The sequence below is a fragment of the Mus pahari genome, chromosome 10 (assembly GCF_900095145.1).
Source record: "Mus pahari chromosome 10, PAHARI_EIJ_v1.1, whole genome shotgun sequence".
Lineage (NCBI taxonomy): Eukaryota > Metazoa > Chordata > Mammalia > Rodentia > Muridae > Mus > Mus pahari.
In genome coordinates, this window is record NC_034599.1 from 67,626,056 (window position 1) to 67,638,455 (window position 12,400).

The window sequence follows — 12,400 nt, forward strand, 5'->3', positions numbered from 1 at the left end:
AAAAAGACTTCTAATTACTTGTTTAGGCATTGCCAAGGTAGGTAGCTGTCTTCGTTAGGGTTTTACTGCTGTGAACAGACATCATGACCAAAGCAAGTCTTATAAAGAACAACATTTAATTAGGGCTGGCTTACAGGTCCGAGGTTCAGCCCGTTATCATCAAGGTGGGAGCATGGCAAAGCCCACACTCACAGTGACACACCTACTACAACAAGGCCACACCTCCTGATAGAGCCACTCCCTGGGCCAAGCATGTTCATACCATCACAGTGGCCTTAGGGACAAAGGAGACATAATCAGGCTGGGAAGCTGTACTGAGACCTGCGTGAGAGCTAAACCCCAAACCGCTGCAGCTATAACCAATAGGCATGCACGTGATGTCCTCCGAATAGCTATGTCCAAGCAAGTGAAACATAGAATGAGTGAAGTCATTTGTAATGTTTACAGAGCTCAGTGTATGCAATACACCACTTCCATATGTAATTCACATACAATTAATAGAGCTGACTTTTCACCTGGAAATATTAGGTCATCAAAATCCAGTATTGCCTTACACCTTACCACGTCTCGGTTCAAACTGGCCACATTCCAAATAGCCATGTGTAGTCGGTACCTGTGTATTCAACAAGCTTTGGTGTCGATCAGCGAGGTTGGAGCAGTGTACGAGAGAGGCAGCTAGAAGCTCTGACACACTGGATTCACTTTCTCCAGGAAGCCAGTTGCTGAGAACTAAGCTACACGCGATCGACTGCTATGTTCTGCAGTTTCTGAGTTTACACTTAGAAGGTTCAGAGTGACTATCTGGTTAAAGAGGAAGTTGTTTCCCCAGAAGCTGTTTCACTTCACTGGTACTGTTTTTACTATTGACAACTTAAATGACAGGCTCATGAAGGTGTTATATTGCTGTGATGAGACACCATGACCACAGCACCTCTTTTAAAAAGAAGCATTTAATTAGGGACTCCCTTACAGTTTCAGGGGCTTAGTTCATTATCATCACGTCAGCGTGATGGCAGGCAGGAGATGTGCTGAAGAAGTAGCTGAGAACTACAGCCTGATCTTCAAACAGACAGACAGACAGACAGACAGACTGGATCTGACATGGGCCTTTGAAATCTCAACGCCCACCCCATAACACACTTCCTCTAACAAGGCCACACCACCTCCTAATTTTTTTAATCTTTTCAAATGGTCTCACTCCCCGATAACTAAGCATTCAAATATATGAGTCTATAGGGGCCATTCTGATTGAAACCACCACAGCAGGGAAGAGTTTGAATGTTCAACTCCTGCCAGCATCTGCCAGAGCACATGCTTGAGAGGGGCAGGATATGAGGGACACCTCTCTAGGACTGGGGGGTGTGACTTGGTGCTAACTTGTCAAGCAGGAATCCTGAGTTTCATCCTCAGAACCATATCGGCTGGGTATGGGGATACAGAGGCAGAGGCGGGAGCTTCCAAGTTGGAGACCATCCTTGGCTCTATGGTAAGTCTTCCCCGGGGAAACATGCCGATTCTGAGAGAGAGAGAGAGAGAGAGAGAGAGAGAGAGAGAGAGAGAGAGAGAGAGAGAACACCACTGAGCTGAGGTTGTCCCCAGTAGCCACGCTGATGATATGCTCAGCACAGTTGGGAGGTGAATGGGAATGAGAGTATGTATCTGAAAGAGGCAGAGACAAAACAGAAAGACTGGTGGAAGCCACTGTTTGAGGCAGGAGCTCCTGGGGACTGGGGTAGCAGGGGTCACTGGGAACAAACTTCTGACATGCAGGGGATGGCACAGGCTGTGGGAGAGACAGCTATTTGTTTTTTTGGCTATGAGGATAATAACAAGATGCGACCAGACCAGGAGGGCTAATGGGCTGCAGATGGGCGCTGGCTGGGAAGTGGGTCCAGCTGGAGGCTTTGAACTGGAACCAACTCGCTCATTTTCAGCTGTGCGTGTGGCCTGTGAAGTAAAACAAGGGGCTCCACACAGATAATTATGAGTTTCTCCCAGTGGGGGAAGGAGCAGGGATTATCTTAGTGTGGAAAAAGAGAAGCAGATGATTGTGGAAACAATCTGTGCCTCCACGGGTGATGGCTGCGGCGGGAGCTGATACCTGAGCCACCAGTTTACCTTTTAGGAGACTCCTGGTACCCAAGGGTAGCAGGTATGGAGTCGGAACTTCCTGTTAGGGAGGTGAGATGTGCAGATATCCCAAGTTAGACAGAAGGACCCACCAGGAGACAGGGTCCAAGCTGAGCCTAAGCCTCTCTGTGTTCTCTCTTTCTCACACTCTCTTTTTGCCATTTTTTTTTTTTTTTGCTTTAATTATATTCTGTTTTGTTTCCCTTTTTTTGAGACACGGTGTCTCTGTCCTGGAAGTCACTCTGTAGACCAGGCTGGCCTCGAACTCACAGAGATCCACCTGCCTCTGCCTCCTGCATGCTCGGGTTAAAGGAATGTGCCACCACTACCCTGCTTGCTTGCTTGCTTGCTTGCTTGCTTGCTTGCTTATCAGTTAAGAGCACTGACTCATCAGTTAAGAGTACTGGCTCATCAGTTAAGAGCACTGACTGCTCTTCCAAAGGTCCTGAGTTCAAATCCCAGCAACCTCATGGTGGCTCACAACCATCCACAATGAGATCTGACGCCCTCTTTTGGTGTGTCTGAAAACAGCTACAGTGTACTTACATATAATAAATAAATAAATCTTAAAAAGAAAAGAAACAAAAGATTTGTTTATTTATTTATTTAATGTATGTGAGTGCACCGTCGCTGTCTTCAGACACACCAGAAGAAAGAAAGCATCGGGTCCCATTACAGATGGTTGTGAACCATCATGTGGTTGCTGGGAATTAAACTCAGGACCTCAGGAAAAGCAGTCAGCTGGGCCATCTCTTTACACACACACACACACACACACACACACACACACACACACACACACCAGGTTTTCTTTCTTAATGAGAACATCTCATGTTCACATATTCCAGACTGGTCTCAAATTCCCTATGAGCCAAGGATGACCTTAAGTCTTGATCCTCCTGCCGCTACCTTCCCAGTTCTGGGATTACAAGGGACTATCACCACACTTTGTTTATGGAGAACTGGGTTCAAGCCCAGGGCTTTGAGCATGCTATGCAAGCAGCCTACCAAATGAGCTACGTCTCCAGCCCTGATCCCTGAACTTCTGACGGGGGGCAACTTCTGCAGATATCTTATATTCAGTAGGATAATGTAAGTGTTTATTGGGGGGAAGATTCTAAATGTAGCTGGGTTTGTGTTTTAAAAAATCAATTCTCTAAACTGGTAGCATTCATGAGACCCCCAAGTTTAATCCCAGCACCCCATAAACCAGGCATAGTGACTCACGCCCAAAAACCTCAGTCCTTGAGACAGGAGGATCACAGGTAATTTGAGGCTAGCCTGGACTGAATGAAACCACCTCTTTGCTTTTCTTATCTTTTCATTTAAAGACATGTTTTCTCTTCTCTCCTAGAACTTGCTCTGTAAGACTAGCCTCTAACTCAACAGCTAAATGAGAAATGAGGGGGGAAAAAATAAAAAAAAGCCAGTGGTGGCAGTGGTGGTGATGAAGTGCTTAAATCCCAGCACTCTAGAGGCAGAAGCAGGCAGATCTCTGTGATCAAGGCCAGTGTGGTCTACAGAGTGTGTTCCAGAACAACCAAGGCTACACAGGGAAACCCTGTTTTTAAAAAAAACAAAAAAAACAAAAGAAAAAGAAAATAAATAAATAAATAAATAAATAAGGTCAGAGGGCCAGACATAGTGGCACAAGCCTTTAATCCCAGCACTTAGAAAGACAGAACTCTATGAGGGCTACATAATGAGACCTTGCCTCAGAGGGTGGAAAGGGCAGGGAGTGAGAATTAAATTCACACCTGACCAGAATTAAAGCACCCGACTGGATTTTAGGTCATCTCTGCCCTGTTGGTAGGATCTGTAACAATAGGACCTCCTCCGTGCACACCTTGTATACACTTGGGTCTACTGATGGCTGGGGCTCACAGTCTCAACTGGGCTCCAACACTCCCTCTGAGCTCCCTTCTCAAGGCCTGAACCTCCTGGCAGAGGCCTGAACCCCACCCTGGTACCCCCATCCCCTGGGCCTGAGCTTCCCAGGTAAAGGCAATCTTTTTCTTCCTCATGATAACATGTAGGGCTAGAAGGCTGCTGCTGTAAGACGCCTGGCCTGAGGACTTGGGGAGGGGTACTCAGACACAGCCCTAGTACTTCCATAAGGTGACTAGGTAGATAGAGAAATCAACCAGGCCCGGTGGCTCAGGCAGGGAGCACAGTGAGATGCTCGGAGATCCTTGAGGAAGTAGAACCCAGAAATGAGTTAGTGTAACTGTATAAATGTAAATCCCTCAAATGGGTAAGATAGGGGACTTAGGGTACATACTACCACCTGTTTGCTGATGGCTGATCTGAATAGAAAAGAAGTCCTTTTATTTTTATGCTGAAATCATGCACCAGGAATGAAGACAAAACTCAGTTGGTAGAGAGCTCACCTTGCATGCGCCAGACCCTGCCTGGCTTCCACCTCACCTGGGTGTGGTGATACAAATCTGTAACTCTAGCACTCTGATGGTAGAGAAAGACAGGTCAGGGGTTCTAGGTTATCCTCAGCTACGTGTGGAATTCATATCAGCTTGGACTTCATAAGACACTGTCAGAAAGGGAAAGAAAAGAAGTTATAAGCCAAAGGGAAAAACAGATTCCCAGCGGCAGATATACCCATAGTCAACTACTATTCCAGAGCAGGTTCCTTAGAAAAGAGACTTTTGCTCTGAGTTGGAAAAGAGCCCCCAAGGCCTGTGGGAGCCATACTGTAGCCTGCCCACTCTATCTTGGCGCCAGAAGCCAGTCTTGGACCAGGAGGGACAGCCAAGGCAGAGGTTGAGGTCTCCAGTGTGTTCTCCACACAGCACAAGCCACTAGACTGCGTCATCTGCTTGAGATCTCCTCCCTTAGGGCGTCTGAGGAGGAGAAGTATTTCATAATTCGACACCACAAAATGCTCCTGAATATTGAATTACCCAAAAGATGCTTAGTCTTCTCGGGTACGGGTGCGGAGAGCCAATGGGCTGGCTCCATAAAGGACAGCTCTAAATGTGAGGTTTGAAATGATGTTGGTTCCCTAATTGAATATAAGGACTGTTGTTGCTTAGAGGCTCCAGAATCTCTGCCAGGGTGACAATGACTACTCTCCTTTGACTCAGCCTTAGCGTGCCCTGCCAGCTGTGTGGGGACCTCTTGGTAATGGCAGGATCCAGGTCCCTTAGCCCTTTAAAGTTGGCCGAGTACACACACACACAGACCTCATGCATACTCCCAAGTATGGGAGTGTGGCTCAGCCCCTGAGTGAGTTTCAAACCCATGGTGCTCATCAGTGAGGTGTCTAACTCTAGGTTGTTCTTCCTCGTGGTGTGTGCAGCTAGGGCTCAGGCTTGAAAACCACTGACATTTGGTTGAGCTTCTAATTCCCCTTAGCGCGGTTTTCCCTTTACTGACTCTGTCGAATGCCAGGGAAGTCGGTAAGAGCACACATCCTCACTCTCATGAGAGTTAAAAAGGCAAGCCAGGAGCCATCAAGGGCTCACCCACAGAGCAAACGAGAGGCAGGTCCAGGAGTGAGGTCAGTCTCCTTGGGTGGTCTCCAGACTCACGCTTTCTACAGCTTCCCAGCTCCATAGAGGCCTAATGTGTGCACCTTCATCTCCCCATGCCTGACCTGTAGGTGAGGCTGAAGACCACCCTTCAATCTGAAGTTTCAGTCAGGTCCCCTCCTCTCCTCCTCACGGCAAGAGTCCAAATAAACTCAGGACAGCTAGACCTCATGGGATTTGCATTTTTTTATACAGCCTTAATGAATCGTAAAACTAGACAGGCGCCATAGTTAAACACAAACACGACTCATCAGAAATCTAGTGTGTCAGGGTGCTGCGTGGCTTTGGATCCCCAGATGGAACTTAGGTTGGTGGTGATGATGCTCTTATTCAGGTTGCTGAGGCGGGGAGGGGAGGACAACTTTGCTCTGACCCTCTTGGTTCTTTACTGTCTGTGCACACATCAATTTTTTCTGCCATTTTTAAAAAAGATTTATTGATTTATTTATTATATGTAAGTACACTGTAGCTGTCTTCAGACATTCCAGAAGAGGACGTCAGATCTTGTTACAGATGGTTATGAGCCACCATGTGGTTGCTGGGATTTGAACTCCAGACCTTCAGAAGAGCAGTCGGGTGCTCTTACCCACTGAGCCATCTCACCAGCCCTTTTTCTGCCATTTTTAATATGTTTGTGTGAGTGTGTACACACATACTCAAATGTGTGAGTACCTATGTCCATGCACTTTGTGCAATACACGTGTGTGTACTGTTTGCACATATATGTGTATGCTTGCATATGTGTCTAGGTGTGTGCATTGTGTGCATGCCTTTGTGTTTTGTGCATTTACATGGGTGTTTTCACATGTGTGCATGTGCTCTGTGTGTTCCTGTCCGTGTGTATACTTGTGTACACAGTTCTCTGCAGCACATCTGCTGTCCCATTATTACAAGTACTGGCCTGCCTACACACTCTTTTTCTCCTGAGTGTAGTCTCCATGAGCCTGTCTCGGATTATTGACCATGGGTTACGTCAACCTTCTCTCCTCAAGAAGGGAGAAGGTGTTTATGTTTCTCAAGAAATGTTCTGGGTTAGGTGGTAAGATCTGGCTTCCTGCAGAGCACTGAGAGGAAGATCCAAAAAAGAAAGCAACCCCATGTCCTTGGCATTTCCTGGTTGCCCACAGCCTCCCTCTGCAGCTGACATTGATAAAAAGCCCATCAAAGGAGTCCGCCATGCTCTCTGTGGGCTTTGAAAACATTGCCTAGTGTGGGAGGCAGAATCCCAGTTAAGATGCAAAGCAGTTTTTTGTCCACAGAGAGTGTGGCATATGTTGTCCCCATCTTGTGAGATTCGCATCCTAAAAACTCAACACAGCCTTGAAATTAGTTGAAAACGAGTATACTTTAAAGTGTAATTTGACACTCCTGAAAAGCTGAGTGGCACTTCTGAACAAATGAAAGACAGCCCTGTTCTTGCAGGGCATGGCTCTATATTACCAAGTTACCAGCACTCCAGAGCACTGGATGCACTCTTCTGGCCCATGAAAACCTGCACTCATTTGTGCAGACACAGGCACACAAATGTTAAAAGTTATTTATTTATTGGTTTTTCTTTAAATATTTTAGATTGATTTATTTATTTCATGTATGTGAGTACACTGTCGCTGTCTTCAGACACACCAGAAGAGGGCATCAGATCCCATTACAGATGGTCGCGAGCCACTATGTGGTTGCAGTGAAGTGAACTCAGGACCTCTGGAAGAGCAGTCAGTGCTCTTAACCTCTGAGCCATCTCTCCAGCCCTATTTATTGGTTTTTTAAGACTGGGTTTCCCTGTGTAATCCTGGCTGTCCTGGAACTCTATAAACCAGGCTGGCCTCAAACCCAGAGACCTGTCTGCCTCTGCCTCCTGAGTGCTGAGATTAAAGGTGTGCACCACCACTACCTGGTTATCACCCATATTTTTTCTTTCAGCTGGTTCTTTCTTCTCTCTTACTGTTTATCTAACTTTTCCTTCTGTATTTTCAAGATTCATAATGCTTGCCAGGCAGTGGTGGCATGCACCTTTAATCCCAGCACTTGAGAGGCAGAGGCAGGCNAATCTCTGAGTTCAAGGCCAGCCTGGTCTACAGAGTGAGTTCCAGGACAGCCAGGGCTATACAGAGAAACCCTGTCGAAGCGAGAAGAAGAAAAAAAAGAAAGAAAGAAAGAAAGAAAGAAAGAAAGAAAAAAAAAAAAGAAAAAAAAAAAGAGAAACCCTGTCTCAAAACAACAACAACAACAACAACAAAAAGATTCAGGATGCTTACATTTGAGTCCAAAACCATAACATTTGCATTGCTTATTGGCTTAGTTCAATGGCTGAAAATAAGCATTATGATGGCCAGGTAATTGTTATTCAACTCTAGGCCAGCAAGATGACTCAGTGGGTAAAGGTCCCTGCCACCAAGCCTAATGGACAAAATCATTCCATGGGACACACGTGGTGGAAGGAGAGAGCTGACTCTTACACCTGTTCTCTGACCTCTGTACTCACACCATTGCGCATGCAACACCTGCTTCTGCAGACAGCTCACACTCCCAACTCTCACACCCTCTAGTGGCTCACTGGCACACCTGTAACTCCAGTTCCAGGGCATCGGATATTAGCACAACATAAATACATTTGAAATATGCAACTTTCAGGAATCATTTTCTTTTTGCACCACAGGATCCAACGATCCTGCAACCAGCACTGACACCCGCTGTGTATCCCCACAGGCCCCTCCTGGACTTTTCCTTCTGTGTTTAGTCTACCAATTGTCTTTATAACATTTCGACTTATTTTCAATCTCACTGGACCCAGTCATGGGTCATTTTGCAATCTGCTTCCTTATTTGTCTTTCTTTGTTTCTTTCTTTCTTTCTTTCTTTCTTTCTTTCTTTCTTTCTTTCTTTCTTTCTTTGGTTTTTCGAGACAGGGTTTCTCTGTATAGCCCTGGTTGTCTTGGAACTCACTTTGTAGACCAGGCTGGCCTCAAACTCAGAAATCTGCCTGCCTCTGCCTCCCAAATGCTGGGATTAAAGGCGTGTGCCACCATGCTCGGCTCTTCTTGTTTTTCTTTAAAGATCTATTTATATATATGAGTGCACTATCTGCATATACACCTGCATGACAGGAGAGGGCATCAGACCCTATTATAGATGATTATAAGCCACCATCTGATTGCTGGGAATTGTACTCAGGACCTCTGGAAGATCAATTTACCACTCTTAACCCCTGAGCCATCTCTCTAGCCCACATCCTTGTTTTCCTAGAACACAACTTAGGGTAAATTCTTACAACACAGATTGCTTATAATTTAACTCCTGAGAGGGTCTGGGCTTTGCCCTCATGTTTAGGCAATAACTGTGTTAGGTACAGATTTCTAGTTGACAACCATTTACCCTTAGAGGTCTGTGGCATTTGTCCATCTGTGCTCTATCGGTAATGGTTGCCACCGTCATTCTGAAGCACATCTGTTTAGATGTGCAGATGTTCAGCTTCATTCTCCGTCACTCACTTGGGACCTTCATTTTCAATATTGTGAGGGTTCCTGATATATGTATGTATGAATCTACTATTTAGAGACAGGTTATCACTGGGTAGCTCTGGCTGTTGTGTAACTCGCTCTGTAGACCAGACAGGCTTCAAACTCAGAGATCTGCCTGCCTCTACCTCCCAAGCTCTGGAATTAAAGGCATGTGCCACTATACCTGGTCCATTTTCTAAGTGTGTATAAGTGTGAATTGCTAGGGATTGAACCCAGAGCCTCTCATGAGCCAGGCAAGCAAACCGTGTGCATAGCCCAAGTAGGCTTTGTTATCTATGACATTGCTCATTCATGTATGCTGTTCAACATTAGAATTGTTTTCCTTTCATCATTTTCTCTCTTGCCTGTTCATGGTTCTTTCTGGAACATTTTGACCTTCTCAATTAGTTCTCTATCTCTTCATTTTTATGTGGTATTTATTTCTTTATTTAACTTTAGTTTTTTTGAGACAGGGTCTCTAGTCCTGACTATCCAAGAACTTGTTATATAGACTAGGCTGGCCTCAAACTTGCAAAGATCTGCCTGCCTCTGCCTCACCCTTTGAAGGTTGGGATTGAAGGCGTGTGGCACCAAGCCCCACTTATGGGATTTTTTTTTTTTTTTAATTTTACCATCTGGGAGATTTTCTTTCTCTTTGATTGAATTTTTCTTTCAGCAATTGTTTTAATGTCCAGCTTTTTCTTTTTCTCTTTTCTTTTTTGGTTTTTCGAGACAGGGTTTCTCTGTGTAGCCCTGGCTGTCCTGGAACTCACTTTGTAGACCAGGCTGGCCTNGAACTCAGAAATCCNCCTGCCTCTGCCTCCCGAGTGCTGGGATTAAAGGCGTGCAACACCACGCCCGGCCCAGCTTTTTCTATCTATTATTTTCATGTTCTCAAAAGATGTCTGTCTGTGTGTGCGTGCGTGCGTGTGCACGCGCACCCGTGAAGATCAGATGAGAACTTTTCTCTTTTTACTCTGTGAATTCCAAGGATTACACCTGGCTTGTCAGCGTTGGTGACAAGCTCCTTTACCTGGCGAGCCATCTTCCCAGCCCCATGATATAGCATCCTGTCTTGATTTATGGACAAGGTGCCGTCTGAAGACGCTGTTCGCAGACTCTTCTGTTCCCTGATCTTGTTTTGCTTCCTCCTGGAATGAGTTTCTCTGTTTCACTCACTTGCTCACTCCTTCCAGCTGGCCTGTGGGTGCCGCTCAGGTTTCAGTCTGCCTCTCTAGGAAGAGTCAGGCAAGGCAGTGCACACGTGTGACCCAGCATCCAGAGGCAGGAGGATCACTACACGTGTGAGGCCGGCCTGATCTACACAGTGAGTCCCAAGCCAGCAGGGTTACACGGTTAGACCCTGTCTCAAAACAGCAGAAGGAAAGAAGGAAGGGAGAGGGGTAGCGAAGCAGGGAGGGGTAGAGGAGATCGAGGTGTGTAGATCTACCAGCCACAGCCATCCTGGGCACTACAAATTCTACAGACGCTTAATTTGGGCGGAAGAAAGCTACAAAAAATGTTAATGTTTAAATGTTTAAACTTTTCCAGTGGTATAGATCCTAGCTTCCAAGTACTTGTGGATAGAAGTAATGGCAGATCCGCCGCCAGTCAGCTACCCTCTTCATAGCCTAGCTTGGGGGAGGCTCTGGCCTCTGACTCTGCCCACTCCCCAACCCCTACCCCCCTAAACACACCTGTGTGTTCAACTGGAGTTCCACAGACCTAGGCTTCCTCCAATCCAAGCTTCTGCTGGAGGCTGGGCCCTCAACTGCAGGCAAAGTCAGCTGCTGACAGCCGGGCAGTAAGGAGCTCTGGGCCTTGTGCCTGTGGGGCCGGAGCTATAAATAGCCCCCATTACAGATTTTCCTCTTGTTAACTGATGGCACTTTATGGCTCTCCATTCAAAATAGGTCTGGCTGGTGTTTAGTCTCCCTGGGGGGCAGCTGTAAAGGCCACTTCGTTTCACAGCTAAGGAGAGTTACAAGGCAATTAAAACATTTTTGTCTTTTCTCTCTTATGATTACTCCCCTGTGGCAGCTACAGCAAAGCACTTGCCTGTGCTGTTCTGTTCAGACTATCTACCAGGACTCTGGGGACACAGCATCAGGGGACACTAGCCTAGACTCAGAGTTTGAGCCCCAACGTGTCTGTTGTTCTTTACAGGCTAAGAAGAAAAGTCAGGACTAGCTTGGTCTGAACACACAGGTAGGCAGCTGTTAGTGACTTCACTGTGGAGTGTTTTCCTGAAGGGGACACAAATGCTTCTTGTGAAAAAAATATATGCTCAAAATTCTTATGCATTCCTTCTTGTGATAAATTAAGTATTTGCATAAATAAATGTAGACCCGGGGCTGGAGAGATGGCTCAGCAGTTAAGAGTACTGGCTGGGCCGGGCATGGTGACACACGCCTTTAATCCCAGCACTCGGGAGGCAGAGGTAGGCAGATTTCTGAGTTCGAGGCCAGCCTGGTCTACAGAGTGAGTTCCAGGATAGCCAGGGCTATACAGAGAAACCCTGTCTCAAGAAACCAAAAACCAAAAAAGAGTACTGGCTGCTCTTCCAGAGGTCCTGAGTTCAATTCCCAGCAACTACATGGCTCACAACCACCTGTAATGGGATCCGATGCCCTCTTCTGGTGTGTGTTTGAAGACAGCTACAGTGTACTCATATAAATAAAAATAAATTTTAAAAAATGTATACCCTAGCCACATGAAAGTGATTAGAGAAAAACAGTGTCTCACATAATCTAGCTCTAGATTGTAGTAAATAATATGTTAATCCTGACCATTAAAAACAATCACGATATGGAAAGAGGGGCGGTCATAACCTTGACATTGATCTAGATGTGTACAGCATCCTCTTCGGCATTCAAAACTCCCTCTTGGCTGGGGTCTGAGGAGAAAGCTCAGAGCTCTGTGAGTACAAGGACCCAAGTTCAACCCTCCGAACCCACATTAAACAAACAATCGAGATAACCCTCGCTTGTGAACCAGCACTGGAGGAGGAAGAGATGATCAGATCCTGGGGGCTCGCAGACCACACAGTCTAGTCTAGGTTGCAACTCCCAAAAGCCTAACCTCTAACGATGGCTGTCACCGAGGGACCGCGGCTGAGGCTGGCTCTTGAAATCCACATGCCACCTCACCACGCACAAACGCACCTGAACATGCCACCTCACCACGCACAAACGCACCTGCACATGCCACCTCACCACGCACAAACGCA